We start from the raw sequence: 22,700 nt of genomic DNA, 5'->3' as shown, positions 1-22,700 counted from the left end.
ATGAATTAAATCAAAACGAAATCTCGTTAGGAGAAAGCGATGGTAAGGATTTGTTACCAAAAAGAGGTATGATTCCATACCTGGAACAGAGGTAAGCATACAGTGTTTCCTTACCATAGGTTTTTTTAGCTCTATTGCTTCCCTCTCCAGGGCGTATAGATTTGTCAAAATATTTTTGACTAATTTTAGATCTTCATAGATTATTCCATCTGGAGATGAGAAGAGCTCCGGGCGGCCTGCTAAAATAAGCTGAGTTTTCACATATCTTAACCATGGGATGTTAAGGGCTCTGTCCAGGGCTAAGCAATCTTTTAAAATAATATGATTTAGAGTAAGCTCCTGGTTGAGCCAGGTTTTTAGCCAGCCAATCACTGGGGCCAGTTTTAGAGTGTCAGATATATAGCCCAAGCCAAGCTCTGTGTGCAATGCAAAGGTCGGGGTTGATTGGGGAACAGAAAGCAGAGATCTCAAAAATTTATTTTCTACGTTCTGTATTTTGGCAGAATTAGTATATCCCCAAATGACAGAGCCATACTGGGCGACTGACAAGCATTTTGCTTTATAAACTTTGATGATGCTTTCCATGGGACGGGCGCCCAGTTTTTTGGCAAAGCCTAGCAGCCCTGCGGCCGCTCTAGCAACAGCGCTGCTTTTGACCAAGAGCTGGGGGCCCCAAGTGCCCTTTTCATCGAAAGTCACACCTAGGTATGGAAAAGAAGGGACTCTCTTAACCTCCTTCCCCGCACAATAAAATGTTAGCGACTTTTTTTTCCTACCTGCTGGTCCAGCAATCATTACATGTGATTTTTCTGTATTAATTTTCATGTCCAGTGATGACATAAAAACTCCAAAAGATAAAAGAAGTTTATTCAACGCAACTCCAGAGCGTGCTAAAAGAACAGCATCATCCGCGTACAGGAGGACAGGTATCTTTGTCTCACCTGCACGCGGGATGTCACTATGGGATGTTGACATTACTGCCTCAAGGTTATTAATGTATAAGGTGAAGAGGAGGGGGGCGAGTATACACCCTTGCCTCACCTCCCTCTCTGACCTAAAATGACAAGTACATCTTCCTTCCCTAGTGACTCTAACTGAAGTCATAAGGTCCTTATGTAACTCAGCTAAGTATTCAACCAGAGGGGGGTCAAAGCCCATGGCCAAAAGGATCCCCCACAGCTTTGACCTGTTAACCAGGTCAAAAGCTGAGGAGAGGTCCATAAAGGCCATGTACAATGAGCCCCCCTTGGCGACTACGTATTTATTTAGAATTAATTCTAGGTTTAGGCACTGATCTAAGGTTCCTCTTTTGGCTCTAAAGTCATATTGTGCATTAGATAAAATACCCTTACTTTCTAAAATCAGGGTCAATCTACCTAAGAGGACTCTTCCCAAGATTTTAACACTCGAGTCAATAAGAGAGATTGGCCTATAACAGGCCGGGTCTGTCCTCTGTCCTTTCTTGAAGATTGGCACAATGATCGAATTTGCCCAGCTAGAGGGGAAAATAAATTCCCTTGTGGCGTTAAAAATATTAGTTAAAATTTTTGAGCTAAGTTCAGGAGCGCTCTTAAAAAAGTCTGCAGGGACCCCATCTGGCCCCGGTGCCTTTTTACAGAGTGTGTCTTTGATTGCTTGTTTCACCTCTTCCTGAGTAAAGGGAGAGATGTGAGTTGACGGTTTTAGGAGAGGTGTTTCGCGTTCTATAGTGGAATAAGTATGACTGTAGATATTACTAAAATGTGTCACCCACTGTTCATCTGGGATAATGCAATCAGCTCTCTGATTATCTAATCCCACAAAATATGGGTGATTTATAACTGCCCAAAATTTAGCACTGTCTCTCTGTATCTCGGGCAGTAGCAGATTATTCCAAGCCTCGTCTATTATCTCAGATTTCCTCTTCCTAATAGCTAGGTTATATTGTTTCCTCAAAAGCGCAATCAACACTCTGTCTCTAGGTTTAAGCTTTAGGGCTTTAAGAAGAGTTGAATCGGCCTTAGAACAGTTTGTATCAAACCATTTGGGGCCCTTTGGTTTATTAAACTTTGCCTTTACAGTCAAATCTAAGTTGACTTGATGGCAAATAACACTATAAACCTCAACCATAGTGACACTAGGGTTTTTGTTGTCTAAACAGATGGCTATTTCACCTGCGACTTTGGCCATAGTTTCCTGTAAAAAGGTTATTGGAGTAACTTGATCCCATTTGAGCCTCCGGTTTTGATCACTTAGCACAAGGTCTGTCGCACACACTGTGTCCATCTTCCTATTTCCCAAGACTCCTTGAGCTAAAACCTCTAAAATCACAGGGTTGTGATCACTAAAAACAGAAGTTTCTACCTTAAAAACAAGTATTTCATGTAGAACTCTTAAAGATACAAAAATATAATCAATAATTGTGCCAGAGACATTACCCACGTATGTCGGTAACCTCAGATCATTTGGGCAGGTGCATGATTCATAAAGGTTGAGGGTAGCCAAGAGCAATTCCAAAGCCTCTCCGCTTGGTGTATGTTCAAAATGCGGCGAGGAAAAATAAGAAAAAGATTTCTCAGCTTCCCTCTGACAACCCGCCTGGCAAGGATGAATGTTAAAATCTCCCATAAGGATCACCTCGTACCCGTAGCAACTGTTCTCGATATGAGTTGATAAGAGATCCTCTAGGGATAGCAAGTGCTCGTTAGGAAATTGACTGGTCGAAGAATTATAAAAATTAACAAGTAAAATAGGATTACAATTTGGTGAAGTCAGTTCAACCACTAAGCAATTTTTAGATTTAGACTTAATATGTCTAGGTTTACCTTTGACGTCAAGTGAAATATATACAGCCAACCCGCCCCTTGCTCTTCCTGCTTTGCTGGGATCTGCAGGTACAGAAAAATGAGAATAGCCATCTAGGGCCAAGCAATCTGACGTTTCCCAAGTTTCCTGAAAAGCAAGAATATCATAATTCCTGATTTTGTCCAACCAGTTCTTATCTTTAAATTTGGATCTAAGCCCAGCAATATTCCAGCTCATAAATCTGCAGGCTCTGGCGCCTGCAGAGGGCTGAGCCGATAAACCAAGAACAGGGTGTGGTCCTTCCCCATCATTGTCTTGACTTGGCAAAAGTCAATCATTTTGGTCCATAAAAGATATTGGCGCAAAGCGGTTAAACAGTTCTAAGGGCTGTGTAACAGGGTTAAGCATAAAGGGTTGATGACGATGAACTGGTGCGTTGTTCCTTGAGTCTTGTCCCCATCTGGGGTGGTAATCCCAATTGGTATTCCACCCTGGGGCGGGAGTCCTTGGGATAGATACGTTCTGCTGTTCCCTATAAAAAAATTTCAAAGTGAGGGGGACCACGGTACCTTGTCTTCGTTGAGGGGGAAAAATGTTCGCAAGAATATTGGGGAGAACGTATTGATTCGAAAAGCTCACAGCCACACAGTCACCTTTAAATTTTTGTGGCCGATTTCCCAGCCAGGGAACCCTAGTTGCTGATTTAATTACACTTACTAGATGGTGCTGTCCCCCTGGAGCTAGCCGCATGTTACTAGTTAGCCAGTGTAGTGCTTTGCTACGCAGTGAATTAGAACTTTCCGCTATGCCACTTTCCAGTGGAGGGACATTTGCGAGGACTAGAACCACAGGTGTGGCTTCAACAATAAATTGCAGAGGGTCCGTAGTAAAAGTTTGAGCTTGTACTTGTGTTTGCTCTGGTGGAATATTAGCCGAAGGGGTTGGGTTTGTTGGAGGACATGGTAGCGTAGAGCCCTCGATGATAGCAGTCAAGGTTGATGGCAATGGATTCTCCCCAAGCAGTTCTATTCCTACTCCAGCACCCAAGTCACTTCTGGCGACAACTCCCCTAGGATTATTGCCCAAATGAGAAACTAACGTAGTTATATTTTCAATGCCACTTGTGACTGTATTTTGGAGGCCACCCAGCTTCTTAACCTCTGCTTGCAGTTTATCAATCTTAGATATAAGAGGTTTAACAATGATGTTAATTTTAATCTCAATAAGATCTGCTATTTTCTCAAGAAGAACTTCTTCAATAGAACAGATAGGGTGATCCTCAGCATGAGTCACTTGTAAGCATTTTGGGGTGATGGCCCTCTTCCGTTTTGACCCTGATCGTAAACCACCCCGTTTTAGAGGAATCTTTGTGCATTGACGCTTAGGTCTGACTGTATGACCTATGGGAGATTGGTCAAAAACAGAGACCTGAGACTGTATATCTTGGTCAGAGTCATTATCATTGTAGTTATCTGCAATGCCCTCAACGGGCGAGCCCTCCGAAGCCGGGGTTACATTATCCGGAGTGCCAGGTATAACTTGGGAAGCAATGTCAACAATCGTGTCTGCACAATAAACATCTTGCGTGATAGTTTCATCAGTCAGAGTAGTGACAAGTGTGGGTGGTGACGGACAGAGCAAATCAGGAGATTGGCTCAGCCCCAGTGACTCCCTCCTTTGCATGTTAATCTTTTGTACAGTCTTGTTTTGTTGAGCTCCAGCAGGTTTTTTAGGCATGGCTTGTAATATTACTAATATTAGGATGGAGCGCAAGTAAAATATTGTATAGGCTAGGCTTACTTGAACAATGATAGCTGGAATGAATCCTGTAACGTTTCTGGCGCTGCCCCTGCCTCCTCCTGCCGATGAGGGCCGTAGAGGGCCCGCCCTTTGCCTGGGCTTAGCCCGGCGTCGCCCGCGCGCGTCCCGCGACGCGGAGGAAGCGGATTGCTTTTAAGCGCCTCCGGGCACGTGGATGACGTCGTTGTCCCGAGGGAGTCTGGGGGCTGTAGTCTCCCTCCGCTCCGAGCCGCGAGGTGCTGTGGCGGCGGCAGGGGAGACACGCAGCCCAGAGATGCCGGGAGATAGCGAGCACAGGACCTGGCCAGCAAAGCGTCCGATGGCAGCCCCAGCAGGTAGGTTATCCGCGTTTCTAGCTTTCCCGCTCCCCAGGGGAAGCGGATGGCTTTTAAGCGCCTCCGGGCGCGTGGATGACGTCGTTGTCCCGAGGGAGTCTGGGGGCTGTAGTCTCCCTCCGCTCCGAGCCGCGAGGTGCTGTGGCGGCGGCGGGGGAGACACGCAGTCCAGAGATGCCGGGAGATAGCGAGCACAGGACCTGGCCAGCAAAGCGTCCGATGGCAGCCCCAGCAGGTAGGTTATCCGCGTTTCTAGCTTTCCCGCTCCCCAGGGAAAGCGGATGGCTTTTAAGCGCCTCCGGGCGCGTGGATGACGTCGTTGTCCCGAGGGAGTCTGGGGGCTGTAGTCTCCCTCCGCTCCGAGCCGCGAGGTGCTGTGGCGGCGGCGGGGGAGACACGCAGCCCAGAGATGCCGGGAGATAGCGAGCACAGGACCTGGCCAGCAAAGCGTCCGATGGCAGCCCCAGCAGGTAGGTTATCCGCGTTTCTAGCTTTCCTGCTCCCCAGGGGAAGCGGATGGCTTTTAAGCGCCTCCGGGCGCGTGGATGACGTCGTTGTCCCGAGGGAGTCTGGGGGCTGTAGTCTCCCTCCGCTCCGAGCCGCGAGGTGCTGTGGCGGCGGCGGGGGAGACACGCAGCCCAGAGATGCCGGGAGATAGCGAGCACAGGACCTGGCCAGCAAAGCGTCCGATGGCAGCCCCAGCAGGTAGGTTATCCGCGTTTCTAGCTTTCCCGCTCCCCAGGGGAAGCGGATGGCTTTTAAGCACCTCCGGGCGCGTGGATGACGTCGTTGTCCCGAGGGAGTCTGGGGGCTGTAGTCTCCCTCCGCTCCGAGCCGCGAGGTGCTGTGGCGGCGGCGGGGGAGACACGCAGCCCAGAGATGCCGGGAGATAGCGAGCACAGGACCTGGCCAGCAAAGCGTCCGATGGCAGCCCCAGCAGGTAGGTTATCCGCGTTTCTAGCTTTCCCGCTCCCCAGGGGAAGCGGATGGCTTTTAAGCGCCTCCGGGCGCGTGGATGACGTCGTTGTCCCGAGGGAGTCTGGGGGCTGTAGTCTCCCTCCGCTCCGAGCCGCGAGGTGCTGTGGCGGCGGCGGGGGAGACACGCAGCCCAGAGATGCCGGGAGATAGCGAGCACAGGACCTGGCCAGCAAAGCGTCTGATGGCAGCCCCAGCAGGTAGGTTATCCGCGTTTCTAGCTTTCCCGCTCCCCAGGGGAAGCGGATGGCTTTTAAGCGCCTCCGGGCGCGTGGATGACGTCGTTGTCCCGAGGGAGTCTGGGGGCTGTAGTCTCCCTCCGCTCCGAGCCGCGAGGTGCTGTGGCGGCGGCGGGGGAGACACGCAGCCCAGACATGCCGGGAGATAGCGAGCACAGGACCTGGCCAGCAAAGCGTCCGATGGCAGCCCCAGCAGGTAGGTTATCCGCGTTTCTAGCTTTCCCGCTCCCCAGGGGAAGCGGATGGCTTTTAAGCGCCTCCGGGCGCGTGGATGACGTCGTTGTCCCGAGGGAGTCTGGGGGCTGTAGTCTCCCTCCGCTCCGAGCCGCGAGGTGCTGTGGCGGCGGAGGGGGAGACACGCAGCCCAGAGATGCCGGGAGATAGCGAGCACAGGACCTGGCCAGCAAAGCGTCCGATGGCAGCCCCAGCAGGTAGGTTATCCGCGTTTCTAGCTTTCCCGCTCTCCAGGGGAAGCGGATGGCTTTTAAGCGCCTCCGGGCGCGTGGATGACGTTGTTGTCCCGAGGGAGTCTGGGGGCTGTAGTCTCCCTCCGCTCCGAGCCGCGAGGTGCTGTGGCGGCGGCGGGGGAGACACGCAGCCCAGAGATGCCGGGAGATAGCGAGCACAGGACCTGGCCAGAAAAGCGTCCGATGGCAGCCCCAGCAGGTAGGTTATCCGCGTTTCTTGCTAAAGTGCAGCGTAGCGTTGGTCATGGCGGCTCGGTCCCGTGAGCGCCGCCCACCGGACTATAGAGCCGGAATACTAGGCCTCTCGAGCACCTCGCGGTACCAAAGTCTTCCACACTTCAGGGTCCAGTTGGCAGGAGGCGGAGCCACGCAGACAGTCTGCCGAACTTCACTACGTCCAGACGCATTGATGCAGAAGATTGGGAAAATTCATTAGAACAAATCAATATGAAATTGGAAAATTATGGTAAAGAACTTCAGGGGTGTAAACTCCGCAAATTCAAAAGGGATACCATTGATTATCGCTTAAATGAAGTGTAGAAACGGGCAGAAATGTACGCGCAACAGAGACCTTACAAAAATCCCAATGCCTCATATGAGGAAAGTGTAGTTTCAGATGGAGAGATACAGCCAACCAGACCACCGTTACAGACCAATGGAGTTTTAAGTAAATCAGCAAGCGCTAGTAAAACCAGTACTGATATCACTATGATAAGTTTTGATGAATATCTTGAACAGAGCACAAGACATGGACTGGATTTCTGGTAAAACAAAAAGCTTCCTGATTCAACAACATCCTAAACGGCCACACATATACATGTTGCCAAAAATTCATAAACACCCTACCGACCCTCCCTTCAGACCGCTCGTGTCTGGGTGTGGGTCGTTATTTGAACCATTGGGAGCTTACATTGATCAATTACTTCAACCTATTGTACGATCATGGAAATCATACATACGAGACACTACAGACTTTTTATCACGTTTACAAGAACTAGATTTATCCAACTCAGTTGAATTTTTATTATGTACCATTGATGTTACATCTTTGTACACCTCTATCCCTTTACAGGAAGGCCTTGAAGCCATTGAATGGGCATTACTTAATGAACTAACAATACGTGCACATAAAGTTTTTCTCATGGAATGACTTCAATTCTGTCTTCAACATAGTTACTTTTATTATCAAAAGGATTTCTTTCTTCAAATAAACGGCACATCTATGGGCTTTGGGGGGGCGCCCACATACGCGACTATCTTTATGGCTGCATTTGAAGACAAGTACATATTTGCAAATTCAAACTGGAGTAGACATCTGATTACATATTGTCGATACATTGACGACATCTTCTTATTCTGGTCCAGTACTGAAGAATCTCTCATAGAAAAAGTTAGAATTTTGAATACTCGCAATAACAGAATTCAATTTACATTCAATATCAGTTCGTCAAGTCTGCCATTCTTGGATGTTCTGGTGGAAAAATCCAATACCACCATTCACACCAGTGTATTCATTAAACCCACCGACCGCAATAACACTTTATTGTTCCAAAGCTTTCATTCTCCCAAATTAATTCAGAACTTACCATTTTCACACATGATTCGTTTAAAAAGGATATCCTCTTCTACACACAAATTCAAAGAAGAACTTATCAGGATTAGCACCAGATTTTTACAACGTGGTTACCCGCCAGCTGTCATACAACAAGCTGAGGATCGGATCCAAAACATTGATCGCAACACCCTCCTTACGACCAAACAAAAAATGTCTACCAATTGGACAGTCTTTGTTTCTAAGTTTTCCACTAAATCCAAAAGCATTAAAAAAATCTTCCTAAAAAGATGGGAACTACTAGCACAGGAACCTGACTTTGACACGTAATTTAACCAACCACCTCTGTTTGCTTACACAAGAAGCCAAAATTTGAAATAACTTCTAGCTAAAAAAAGTTTGGCTACCAGGACAGAATATTCTGGCATGAAAAAATGCAGTAATTGTGTACACTGTAATAATGTTATGCAACAGAATTTTATTACACATCCAAGGACAGGAATTAAAATTAGCCTCATTCATTCCTCAGACTGCAATTCGACTAAGGTCATATATTGCATTAAATGTCCGTGTGGTCATCTGTACGTTGGAAAAACCGAGCGCAAAATTAAAATACGTATCAGAGAACATAAAAGTAAGATCAGAAACAAAAACACAAATTCCAAGTTAGTGGTTCATTGGATGGAACAAGGGCACATCACCCAAGTTTCATTTTTAATTGTGGAAAAACTGATATTGCAAGAGGGGATCAATTTAAGCAAAAAACTGTCCCAAAGAGAAGAGTTTTGGATCAGGAAGCTGAATATGATGATGCCTTTTGGTCTTAATGACAAGCTGGACTTGAGTTGATTTTGTAGACTAGAATTTTTTGAAGAGTTGCACTCACCACATATTCATAACCATCACTTTCATACTTAATTGCTCTGCATAGCACATACACTTTTTGCAATTCGTACAGTGTTCTTAGCAACACACATCTGGTTCAGGCATATTCTGTTAGTTTTTAATTTCATGACAAACAACTTGGCGTATTGTCTAATTCATTTTCCTTTAAATGTATATTAGGTATCAGTTTGTGTGTTCTCATGCAGTTATATCTTTTGTCTGCTCCAACATTGCAGTTTATTGCCTACTGTCAGGATTGCCAGGCCATGTTCAAGAAATAAACGTACTGTTAGGGTTAAGGTTTTACGATTTAGCACTCAAAAGAAAAAACGCTGTATTTTGAACCAAGCCCAAAGCAGTTCAGAGTCTAAGATGGCCGCTACACTAGGAACGATTAACCAGCAGGTTAGCGCTCTAGTGTTTCACAGAAATCATCAGGATCCAGGTGTGAGGCCGTTGGAGTGGCGCACTTCACCGAAGCTTCGAGGAGAGAAGGTCACTGTATTACGCGTCGCGAAGTTAGTGAGGGACTTAATACTTCATCGCGCATACTTTCAGAAATTTAGTTTCCTGAGTCGGAGTGGAGGAGGAATGCTGTATTCAAGTAAGACTGTTTCATTGTGAGAGTTTAACACGCAGGCGCTTCATTTTTCGGAAGGCATTTCTTGACATGCATGCGCTATTGAGGAACTGTGTAGTGAAAGCAATAGTCAACGTCGTGTAGCAACGACGTGTACAGAGTCAGCACAAGAGTAAATTAGACAACGTTAGTCAACGTCGTGTAGCAACGACGTGTACAGACTCAGCACAACAGTTAATTAGACAACGTTCCATTCTGGAGGGTACCCAAGTAATCTTAGCAAGAAGTGAGCAGTGTTAGTCATTCCGTGTGCTTAGGGAGGTTTCCAGAGTCAGCACAAGCAGAAATTAGACTCTCTATAAAACACGCTACTCGTTGTATATAATAGTGATAAGCTGCCGCTTACTTCAGTCAGAAGAGAACCAGGAAGATTCAGCGGTGTGTTTAGAGTAAGGTTTAGAGTTACTAGAATTAATTAGAGGAAGTACTACAAGGAAAGAATAAAGAGAGTAGTGACGCGTTCGTATAAGTAAAGGATAAGTGAGAATATAATATTAATGGAGTAACTAGATTAATGAAAATAAGAAGACCCACTCACCTTTTCAGAATCCAGTTGAGGCTAATATTCTTGCATATTGGGTAAGAGATTTCCTGTAGAAGAAATTAAGGAAGAATAAGAGTTAGGAGGAAAAGACAACTAACATATTTCCATCATTCTAGCCATAGCATTGCAAGAATACAACAGAAGCTCAAAAGAAGAGGAGCATTAGACACCTGTAGACAGGGTAGGTATACTGAGAAAAGAAGAATACCCAAGAAAATAATAAAGAGTAGAGATAGTAATACCCAACGTGAAAACTTCTTTTGCAGTACACACTCACCTGTCCGCCACAAGAGAAGATATAAGGGCGTCAATACAGAAGAAAGAAAAAGACGTTAAGTGACTGTCTCTTCTCTGTCCCATCCCCTTTCCCCCCTTGGGTTTCTTTGGCCTACGCGCGTCCAAGAGCGAGTGGCTTGGAAAGCTGAGGGAGGCATTGGGAACTTGCGGCATTCTGCTCCTGAGCGTTTGAGAAGAGCACTGGACCTGACACCTACACATTAACGTCACCGTTCATGTCACTTATAAGGTGTGGTTGTCTTTTCACTTTCTTCTTTGTATTCTTTATACTAACTATTCATAGTACATTTCCCTTCATAGCTGCTCTTTTTATCTCTTACCTATCGCAATAGTATCCAGGCAATTTTTTATCTGGTCCTATTTTGAGCATGCATTGAGAGTGCATAGGTTGCACTAACGTCTTGATTTCTTGGGTTCTTTTCAACGTTCATTTTCTCGTTTTTTTTATTCCTCTTATAATTTTTATTCCTTTTGATTCATTCTTTTGATTTATTGTTTCCGTTGTTTATTACGCTTTTCACCCCTTTTTTCAGCAACTTTAAGGTCTTCAATTCTCATTTTTTGCAGACGCATTCGTGCCTTTAATCTTTTTGCATCCGCCATTCTATCTCGTTAATATGGCGATTCCTTTCGCCTTTGGTTTTTAGCAGCTCGTTCTATGTTGTCACGTGATTTTCGGTGATTTTCGGTAGTCTCGCGGTGCTTTCATTTCCTTATACACGGTGGAAACCTCTCGTAAGCCACCGACGCAAACTTCTTCGAAACCTTTTCTTGGAGGCATAGCGTTTAATACATCGGTGAGTTTTGTGTTTTATTACAGTTTCTATGCCATTTCGGCGTTACGCGACGATCTGGCACTCACTGTTTCGTTTATTTATTTTGCAGAGGTCATTTTGGATCTCCACTTACAACACGTAATTCCTCGTAGGACACAGGCTATTTTATTACACGGGTCGTATTATTGAGTAGTTATCTCATTGCGTTCACTTTTTGCATCCTCAGGTTTTCACTCTGTCTCTAATCATATCAGGTAAATTGCATTCTTTCCGTGGTTTAAACTGCTAGTAAGACGGGCAGTTCGCTCTCAGTTTTTTTCACGCTCCAGTTTATGTGTTTTTTCTGTTCGCTGCAGCACATGCGGTTGTATTCAGCCTCATAGCAATAGATCAAGTTGATCTCATTTCCAGTTATGCGCCAGTTATGCGCCACGTAGGTGTTTCTCAGCTTTATTTTCTCACTGCATGAACTTCTTTTCTTGTTCTCAATCTTGGTATCATGTTATCACAGTCAGCACAAACTACGGTTCATTTTAACGAATCAACATCCTATTTTGATCACACCTTCCGGATTACAAACTTGGCAGTGTTATTGTAACCTTTTGATGTTGTCTCACGGTTTTTGGCAGGGATATAACAAATTTCATTAATGAATATATCAATTACTTGAACATGTAACATTCATGTGTATAAATAACGTTTTTTTTTTGCATTACAGAGGCCCCTGAGGAAGGGACCTACAATCCTGAAATGCATTGGGCTAGGGCTAGTTATAACTGTCTGTGAATTACAAACATTGTAATCCTATTATTTTGGAGAATGTATTGAAAGATGAACAGTTCTATGTACAAATGTCAAAGAAAGTAATCATGGTATGTTTTCAATTTGATGTATTGTCATTATTCTTTTGATCTATTTTCATTACATAGTAAGCAAAATTGTTTAACGAAACTCATTAGTTTAGAGCTTTATTTTTTAACAATTGTGTATTTTCTCAGTCAATCTTGGTATAATTTGATCAAACTTTCAGAACAACACATTGCGTAGTGCACGCAGTTTTCTCTATCGAATGTTCGCTTGATTTAGTTGCATATATCAAAGATTTCCCCTCTTTTCTTCAGCTCAACACCTGAACTTTGCATTCTGCAAGTCTGACTCTGCCATGTGGTGGGAATCTAGTCCAGGGCTCGTGAAAGTGAGTTTAAAGGGCTGCAGCTGCCAAGGACCTCCTGCGCCGATTGGAACCAACATATCGCTTGTTGCAAGATGGATGCCTCACCGCTGCTGTGGGGACTTTGACCGCTACATTGCCTCCAGAAACACTGCATTGGAACCAACGCATCACCACCACCGAGTCGAGAAATCTGGCACAACCTCTCAACTGTGTGGGGAGCATCGACGCATTACTCGACTGCGCCCCACATTTCATCCTGCAGCAAGGAAAAGGGTACATTGCTAAGTGGGCTCTGCGTGGGTCCTGCAGCCAGCCTGCACTTTATCATGGCAGCCTGCATTCTTGACTTTGTCGTGACCATTTTACTCCTTTAAGCGCTATTAGCTTCCAAGCGCTATTTTGCCACAACCTTTAAAAATTCATATCTTGACTTTTACTAATTGGATTTTGGGGATTTTAGTCTTGTTTTGGTCAAAATAATACAAATTATTTGACAAAACTGGTGACGAGTCTTTTTGTGGTGTTTTCACTGTGTTACTGTTTGATGTATTGCACAAATACATTTCACAGTGCCTCGTAAGTAACACATGCATGGTCTGTGTCCAGCTACCAGAGGGTGAGCACAGGTTAATTGTTTCTGTACCTCTGACCTTCCTTGACTGGGACTGTGGTTCCTGCTTGGACAACCAGAAAATTGATTCCTAACAATTTTATCTATTTTAATAGTTTGGTTTGGGATTTTTATTGCTTGGTGCTTTTTATTTTATTACTATTATGGCACTGTATAATGCCCTAAAATAAGCCTGTTTGATATGAGCCATAGATACCAGGAGCTAGAGGTCAGATTAATTTAGTGACTTTAAGGATTCACCCTCAAGTGTTGTGGTTTTTTCTTGAGCTGGGTTGTCACCCCTCTTAATTCATAATTTCTTACATCTCTTCTTTAAGCCAGTAATGCATAACTCTTCCACATCAGGCACTCTACCCCCAAGCACACTCTTCTCAGCCCCCATGTCATCTTCACCCATCCACTCATCTGTCATCAACACATCTGTATGAAGCTGCCAAGACCAATCCCACCATCAACCTACCTGTCTCCATCAAGCACCTGCAGATCGACCAGAAACTACCACAACCCACACGATTCTTCATCTGTCATAGGTCTATCTTCTCCTCTGAATTCCAACCCCTCCTAGCATTGCACCTGCCAGGTCTGAAGCCTCCCTGAGCACTCACCTGCTGTGCTAGGCGTGTTCACCGAGGATGTTACATCATCACTGGTCAAACCAGGAGCCTGTAGCAGGCAGTAGGCTTCATGTTATGGGAGACACCATCAGCCAGAAGTGGATTTTCAGCCAATAGCATGGTGTATTTGGGAGATTTTGGTTTCACCTCTAATGCTATATGGGCTCTGTCAGAATTTGGGCATCTGGTTGGGAGCATATGCACTCAGTACAAGCAAGAACCATGATTCTAGTCAGGGTAATTCAGAAAAACACTACATGATAATTTGTGCTCACTCTCTGGTAGCTTGGCACAGAGCAGTCAGGCTTATCTAAAGAGGCAATGTGTAAAGCATTTGTGCAACACAATGCACAGTAACACAAAAAAATGCCACAAAAATACTTCACACTCATTTAGAAAAATAGACAATAATTTTATCAATACATCAAAACTGAAATGACAAAAATCCAATAAGTGTAAATCGAGTTATGAAACTTTGAAGATTAAATGCAGTTCTAGCAGTAAGAAGCAAATGGCGCATTAAGGGGATTATCGGGTTGCCCTGGACAAGGGGCAAAGTAAACAGTTCAGGCTGACTGCGATGGAGCACAGGCTGGGTACAGGAGCCATGCAGGCCAGGAAAGCAGAGTACCTTGATCCTGGTCGAAACAGCGAGATGCGCGGTGCAGTCGAGCGATGCGTCAATGTCAAGCTGACAGGGATTGTGATGCATTGGTTCCCAAAATGAAGCGCCAAAGACAAGAGGTGTTGGTTCCGAGGTAATGAACAGGCATAGTTAAGCGTATGAGTGGATTTCTCCACACTGCGTCGGCAGCGATGCACAGCTCCGAAGCATTGGGTTCTTGAGGCAAATCGCCTTGCCCGACAGGGTCAATGCGCTGGTTCTGCTCCAAGCAGCCTGGAGATGCGTTAGTTTCTCTAATACAAGCATCTGGGTCCCTTTCCAGTGAACCAGGCACAGGAGCAGAGGTAGAGACTTTGGGCCTGATTACGAGTCTGGTGGTCTTGCAAGCAACAGACGCGGTGGCGCAGCTGTGGCAGGCCGATTGCGAGTTTCAGAGTCATATTGGCAGTAGACCGCCAGCTGTGCCAGGGAACCATCATTCCCTGGAGGTGGTGCAGCTGCACCACAATGCAACATGCTGAGCGTGGATGGATGCAGTCCCTCTAAGAATATTACGAGTTTGTCGACTGCCAGCATTTTATGGCGGGAGCCCCACCATGATCAGACTGGTGGTGGAGAAACAAAGGGGGCCCTACAGGGTCTCCATGGCCCTGCGTCAAGGGGATATATTCGGGGGGGCACAACATGTGCACCCCTGTCTGTATTCCAACAAAGGTTCCAGCACAGCATGGACATCCACATCCATGCAGTGCTGGTACTTTTTTGCTGTTCTTATTGCGGTGCCTGATTTCCAGGGACTGCCCTCGGAAAAGCAAGGGATCGCCGACGTTATCACGAGTTGAACTTGTGTAACACAACTCGTGACATGGTCGGTGGTCCTTGCGTGGGTTTTGGGTACTGGCGCCATTACACCAAACTCATAATCAGGAGCTTTGATAGCCCTGAGCCTCAAGCAACAGGAGTCAAGCCAACAAACCCTTGGAGATTACTTTGGTTTCAAGGCAGAGTCCAGCTTTCCCTCAGCAGAGCTAGTGAGCAGCAGAAAATAAGGTCTTTCAGATCAGCTGTCCAACAGAGTGTCTGTCCTTGCAGCACAGCAGCTCTTCTGATAGAGAATAATTACACGTTCAGAAGAAATACAACAGTCTAATAGTGGCAGGGTCAACTCTGCGCTGAGTGCAATGTAGTACAATCAAAATTCCAAAGTTTGCTTCAAGGATAAGTGGAACTGCCACACAATGTTCCACGGTTTGGAGATGAAATCCCCAAACAACAATACAAACAAAATCTTATCCTGAGCAAATGTCCATTCCAAAGTAAATCCAGCAGTCCGTATTTATGGTAATTTCTTTGTTTTATTCCAAACACCAGAATTCCAAATAGGTAATATCACAGCCCTTCTGAACAGAATGCAGCCAACGCGTGTGTTTCGTTTAGTGGATAATTTCCTCCGAATTCATCAGGGCTACAAAAAAATATAATATATAAAATATATAAGCAACAACGACCACGATTTCATTCGCCTACTCCCACTAAAGTTAGTGAAGTTGTGAAAAGTGAAGAAAAGTCACTTGAAGAGAGTGTAGGGTTCCTTTTGTAAAGAATAAAAAGTTGTGAATAATTTATAAAAAGAGGCTACAAATGTATCTTCGGGTTTTAAGCCCCTATTACACCTTAAAGTTGTTGTGCCAAGTCCGATTCCCCAAAAGAGAGTGTGCAGGTGGAAACTGAACACGTTCCAATAAACGACCACAGTCACCAATTTATCCAGCTATCACAATCAAGTTCAGTCTTCAGTAGTAAAACATAGATCTTCACAAGCACCTAGATAATAATAATCATTATCAAAACAACCATTTAAAACCATGGTGTACAAAACACACATAGGTATTATTATAAAGGAATCCAGACCTATAGCTCAGTACTTAATCCCTTAATTTCCTATTATCTTTCAATCCAACTGTCGACAATTCATGTGTCTGTAAAACATAATCCACACCGTATTTTTAGGAGGACAAGAGGAGGGTCCGCTGATTAGGAGAATCATGCTATCGAGTATGTCGTGCGTTTAACGTTAAATGGTGCAAGGATCATATCCAACAATCCGTGGCCTTTCGTGAAAGAGCATCCGACTTTCCATCACCGGAACCGTGGTCCAAGTTTCAGGATTGAATATCAATAACTGCTAAAAAGCACATGCAGAGGTCAACTACGCTGTCCATAGACTAATATCAAGTATGCAATGTAATTACACTAAACAATGCCGTGTCGCATCCCCTAACTCCGCTAGGAGGGTATGCCACATAACTTCCAACTTTTCAGCCTCTGAACACCTGTGTACCGAGCACTACAGTAACATATTACAAATAAGTAAGCGTGCACACGGTAAACACACAGAAATTCAAAGACTTTTTCAAGTAATCCGTAATAAAAACACTGTGCAGTACATGATCATTCCTGCAAACAATGGGAGAGTGCTCCTCTTGGTATCTCGGCTTCTATCATGGGCACCATTTTGAATTGCCGTTTTACCAATATGGTGTCATTAAAAACAGACTATCACGGTCAAAGTGTTCTTGCACTGGTTTGGTGCGCCGGCTTCATTATGCCAAACTCGTAATCAGGCCCTTTGATAGCCCTGAGTCTCAAGCAATGGGAGTCAAGCCAACAAGCCCTTGGAGATTACTTTGAGCAGCAGAGTAAGAGAGCAGCAGGGCAGTACAGAAGAAAAGCAGGTCTTTCAGATCGGTAGTCCAACAGAGTGTCAGTCCTTGTAGCAGCACAGCAGCTCTTCTGACAGAGATTAATTACAGGTTCAGAAGTGTCAGTAACTTCAAAGAAGGGTCTTTGAAATGATAGAAGCCCTTTCTTTCTAGCCCTAGCTCCAGACTGTCTAGAGGGGGTATTCAGTCCTTTGTTTGGGGAAAGGACACTGCCTATTTAGGTGTATCTGTCAGCTTCACCCTACCTTCCTGGCCAGGATGAGTCATCAGAATGCAGATTCACACTCAGACACACCTGCCCTTCCTGTGTCTGTCTGGAGGGAATGCACGAAGTGAAGCTGTCACCCACCCCAGACGTCTATTGGAGACAGGCTGCAGGCACATAATGCTGTAAGAGCAGAGACATATTCACTTTCAGAAAGTGGCATTTCTAAAATAGTAATGTTAAATTCAAATTTACTAGTAAAGAGGATTTATCACTATCATTCCAAAGATAAAAAACATGATAGAGCTAATCATTTCTAATTAGGAATTACAACTTATAAGTTTATTAAAGAATTCCCAATGTTAACCTATGAGAGGAGTAGGCTTCACCATAGTGAACAACACATGTAGCTGTTTGTCACTAATAGGACACGGTAAACTTAAACGTACATGCCCTACCTTTTACTAACACAGCACCCTACCCTATGGGCTACCTAGGGCCGACTTTAGGGGTGACTTATGTGTAATAAAAGGGGAGTTAAGGCTTTGCCAAGGTTTTAAAATGACAAGTCGAAGTGGAAGTAAAACTGCACAGACAGGCTCCATAGTGGTAGGCCTGAGACATGTTTAAATGGCTACTTAAGTGAGTGGAACAATCAGTGCTGCAGGCCCACTAGTAGAATTTAAATCATAGGGACAGGGCTGAGGTACTGCACACAACTAGGGAAATACAGGTAAATTAAATATCTCTATTGTGTATTTACCAAATCTAATCATGTTTAGGGGAGAGGCACATGCACTTTAGCCTTGGTCAGAAGTAGTAAAGTGCTCAGAGTCCTAAGGGCAACAAAAAGGTTCAGAAAAAAGAGGAGATACGCAGGAAAAAGGTTTGGTGGAAGACACACTAAGGCTGACAGATCTAAGACGCTCAATTAGCACAGCATGCCAAGTCTTTCCGGCAGGAGTGGATGAAGATGTTACACCTTCCCAGTACCCCCTCATAATGACTGAAATATTTTTCTGGTTGTGACTCTAACATGAACACAGTCAGAACTAGATTCCCACCATTGAGGGTGCAAACACTCCAGCACAGGGCTTGGGGACACCTCTTGGGGAGTTCTGAACCAGAAAGGTGACTCACAGTGAGCCACTCTGATCCCTTGACCTCTGGCGGTGACCCCTGACCTCAAGATCACTACAGGCACCATTCTCCTTTAATGTATCAGAGATGGGTCTGTGAGTGCACTCGGGTGTTTCATGAGTGTGACCACAATGAATCGAAGGGGCAGATTTATCAACATTTTGCACTGGTCCAAAACCTCAAAGAGAAACACAAAGCAGTTCCATCTGATGATAAACTATTTTCTTTGCACCAAAACCTTACCTTAAATAAATGCACAGTAGCACTTTGCACTGCTTTGAGTTATTTAGTGTCAAGAAGGCATCCCATGGGTGGCACATGGCTGTTCCAATGCTACAACCCATGGTTTTTGATGAAAAGCCCTTATTACTAACAATGGTAAACAAGGTTTTGCACCAGAAACTGTAGCCTCTTCCTGGCAAATGCTAACAAAGAGAAACCTTTTAATTTCTCCTAACTTGTCATACTTTGCCTAGGTCCTGCACTGTACAGCACACATAAAATGTTTGAAAAGTTGTAAAGTTAAACTTCATAAGGAATTTGTTCTGAAAAGATATCGTCCCAGTAAGAAACCTATGCTAGACTCACGCACACACCTTTGCACTATAGTCCAACAGTGTGGGTGGCACACTAGGCACTCAAAGTGCGCCAGGGCGGGGTCCGAGAGCAGCAGCATGATGTCTTAGTAGAACTGTTGTCACCCTGCTGCCTCCTCCTGGTGTAATACCCAACATTTCACTAAAGCAAAGGCCTCTACCGAGGAAGAAGAGCCAGGAAGAAAGGAAATGCCTTTGGGGCAGCTAGAGGTTTAGGATTTGAAAAATACATAATTCATGCGGTGCAGAGGAAGAATATCCACGGTTATCCGGGTCGGACAGCTCTCCGAGAGCTATCCGTAGCCTTACCTTGCGACCGACACGTACCCGTAGCCGGTCCGTCCTGTTGATGAAGTACAATGCGCATAACTGCCAAAAACCCGACCGACACGTAGGCTGTGATTCAAGCTCCATTCTCCGTCCAAACCGTAACTCCTAACGCCGAACCGACTCACCCGGAAGCAGTATCTATAGCAGTTTCCGGCCTGACAAGTACGATGCGTACTTCCTATGCGCTGGACGGGTCGCCACGTACGGCACGTCACAGCATTCGGAAAAGATGCATATCAGGTACGATTCGCGCCACAACTCAATCCACGGCTACGAGACGGACCAGCTTGCAACTGGCACGAGACGGAGCAACTAGCAATGTGTACGAGACGAACACATCATGAATCCCATCGCGCAGGTCATACCAGTACTCTACATCTATGACTGGATCAGGAACACACACGGACGGCGCAGACGGTAAGTCAGACACATACCACACAAACAAACGACAGGTACCCGCAAAATGGCACACACAGAGAGGGGATCCACATCCTGGCCACTAACAACAGGCCCCCATAGGGGTTGTATGGCCAGCACCACTACCACCCCCACCCAGAGGGCTCATGTTGACCATCACTAATGCCACCCACACTCATAGGGGACCTGTTGCACATCACCCCTGCCACCCCCACCCATAGGGGAACTGCTGCCCATCACTAATGCCACCCCCACTCAGGGCTTATGTTGCCCATCAACCCTGCCACCCCCACTCATAGGGGTCCTGTTGCCCATCACCCCTGCCACCCCCACTCATAGGAGACCTGTTACCCATCACCCCTGCCACCCCTACTCATAGGGCTTATGTTACACATCACCTCTGCCACCCCCACTCATAGGGGGTATGTTGCCTATCACTACTGTCACCTCCACTCATAGGGGACCTGTTGCACATCACCCCTGCGACCCACACTCATAGGGCTTCTGTTGCCCATCACCCCTGGCACCCCCACTCATAGGGGGTATGTTGCCTATCACTACTGCCACCCCCACTCATAGGGGACCTGTTGCACATCACCCCTGCCACCCCCCCTCATAGGGCTTATGTTGCCCATCACCCCTGCCACCCCCACCCATAGGGGACCTGTTGCCCATCACCCCTGCCACCCCCACCCATAGGGGACCTGTTGCCCATCACTAATGCCACCCCCACTCATAGGGCTTATGTTGCCCATCACTCCTGCCACCCCCACTCATAGGAGACCTGTTGCCCCTCACCCCTGCCACTCCCACTCATAGGGGACCTGTTACCCATCACCCCTGCCACCCCCACTCATAGGGCTTATGTTGCACATCACCCCTGCCACCCCCACTCATAGGGGGTATGTTACCTATCACTACTGCCACCCCCACTCATAGGGGACCTGTTGCACATCACCCCTGCCACCCCCACTCATAGGGGTATGTTGCCTATCACTACTGCCACCCCCACTCATAGGGGACCCATTGCCCATCACCCCTGCCACCTCCACTCATAGGGGACCTGTTGCCCTGGACTAATGCCACCCCCACTCATAGGGCTTATGTCGCTAATCACCCCTGCCAGCCCAATCATAGGGGACCTGTTGCCCATCACCCCTGCCACCCCCACTAATAGGGGACCTGTTGCCCATCACCCCTGCCACCCCCACTCATAGAGCTTTTGTTGCCCATCACCCCTGCCACCCCCACTCATAGGGGACCTGTTGCCCATCACCCCTGCCACCCCCACTCATAGGAGACCTGTTGCCCATCACCCCTGCCACCCCCACTCATAGGGCGTATGTTGCACATCACCCCTGCCACCCCCACTCATAGGGCTTATGTTGCCCATCACCCCTGCCACCCCCACTTATAGGGGACCTGTTACCCAGCACTAATGCCACCCCAACTCATAGGGCTTATGTTGCCCATCACCCCTGCCACCCCCACTCATAGGGGACCTGTTGCCCATCACTCCTGCCACCCCCACTCATAGTTGACCTGTTGCCCATTACCCCTGCCACCCCCACTCATTGGGGACCTGTTGCACATCACCCTGCCACCCCCACTCATAGGGCTTATGTTGCACATCACCCCTGCCACCCCCACTCATAGGGCTTATGTTACCCATCACCCTGCCACCCCCACTCATAGGGGACCTGTTGCCCAGCACTAATGCCACCCCCACTCATAGGGCTTATGTTGCCCATCACCCCTGCCACCCCCACTCATAGGGGACCTGTTGCCCTGCACTAATGCCACCCCCACTCTTAGGGCTTATGTCGCTAATCACCCCTGCCACCCCCACTCATAGGAGACCTGTTGCCCATCACCCCTGCCACCCCCACTCATAGGGGACCTGTTGCCCATCACCCCTGCCACCCCCACTCATAGGGCTTATGTTGCCCATCACCCCTGCCACCCCCACTCATAGGGGGCCTGTTGCCCATCACCCCTGCCACCCCCACTCATAGGAGACCTGTTGCCCATCACCCCTGCCGCCCCCACTCATAGGGCGTATGTTGCACATCACCCCTGCCACACCCACTCATAGGGGACCTGTTGCCCATCACCCCTGCCACCCCCACTCATAGGAGACCTGTTGCCCATCACCCCTGCCACCCCCACTCATAGGGCGTATGTTGCACATCACCCCTGCCACCCCCACTCATAGGGCTTATGTTGCCCATCACCCCTGCCACCCCCACTTATAGGGGACCTGTTACCCAGCACTAATGCCACCCCAACTCATAGGGCTTATGTTGCCCATCACCCCTGCCACCCCCACTCATAGGGGACCTGTTGCCCATCACTCCTGCCACCCCCACTCATAGTTGACCTGTTGCCCATTACCCCTGCCACCCCCACTCATTGGGGACCTGTTGCACATCACCCTGCCACCCCCACTCATAGGGCTTATGTTGTACATCACCCCTGCCACCCCCACTCATAGGGCTTATGTTACCCATCACCCTGCCACCCCCACTCATAGGGGACCTGTTGCCCAGCACTAATGCCACCCCCACTCATAGGGCTTATGTTGCCCATCACCCCTGCCACCCCCACTCATAGGGGACCTGTTGCCCTGCACTAATGCCACCCCCACTCTTAGGGCTTATGTCGCTAATCACCCCTGCCAACCCCACTCATAGGAGACCTGTTGCCCATCACCCCTGCCACCCCCACTCATAGGGCTTATGTTGCCCATCACCCCTGCCACCCCCACTCATAGTTGACCTGTTGCCCATTACCCCTGCCACCCCCACTCATTGGGGACCTGTTGCACATCACCCTGCCACCCCCACTCATAGGGCTTATGTTGCACATCACCCCTGCCACCCCCACTCATAGGGCTTATGTTACCCATCACCCTGCCACCCCCACTCATAGGGGACCTGTTGCCCAGCACT

At 47.0% G+C, this 22,700-nt stretch overlaps 1 protein-coding gene across 3 annotated transcripts in view; it reads right to left on the bottom strand.

The window, feature by feature from the left end:
* LOC146829915 (butyrophilin subfamily 2 member A1-like) overlaps positions 1 to 22,700 on the bottom strand; it is a 193,064-nt gene that overhangs the window by 127,203 nt on the left and 43,161 nt on the right. For all 3 annotated transcript variants that reach the window (XM_085604184.1, XM_085604186.1, XM_085604185.1), the window contains exon 3: positions 10,216 to 10,268. The gene's annotated coding sequence lies outside the window, so the exon portion shown is untranslated. The remainder of the gene's footprint in view (positions 1 to 10,215; positions 10,269 to 22,700) is intronic.

Source organism: Triturus cristatus, chromosome 5_1 (assembly GCF_964204655.1).
Source record: "Triturus cristatus chromosome 5_1, aTriCri1.1, whole genome shotgun sequence".
NCBI classification, from domain to species: domain Eukaryota; kingdom Metazoa; phylum Chordata; class Amphibia; order Caudata; family Salamandridae; genus Triturus; species Triturus cristatus.
This window is presented reverse-complemented; position numbering and strand designations above follow the sequence as displayed.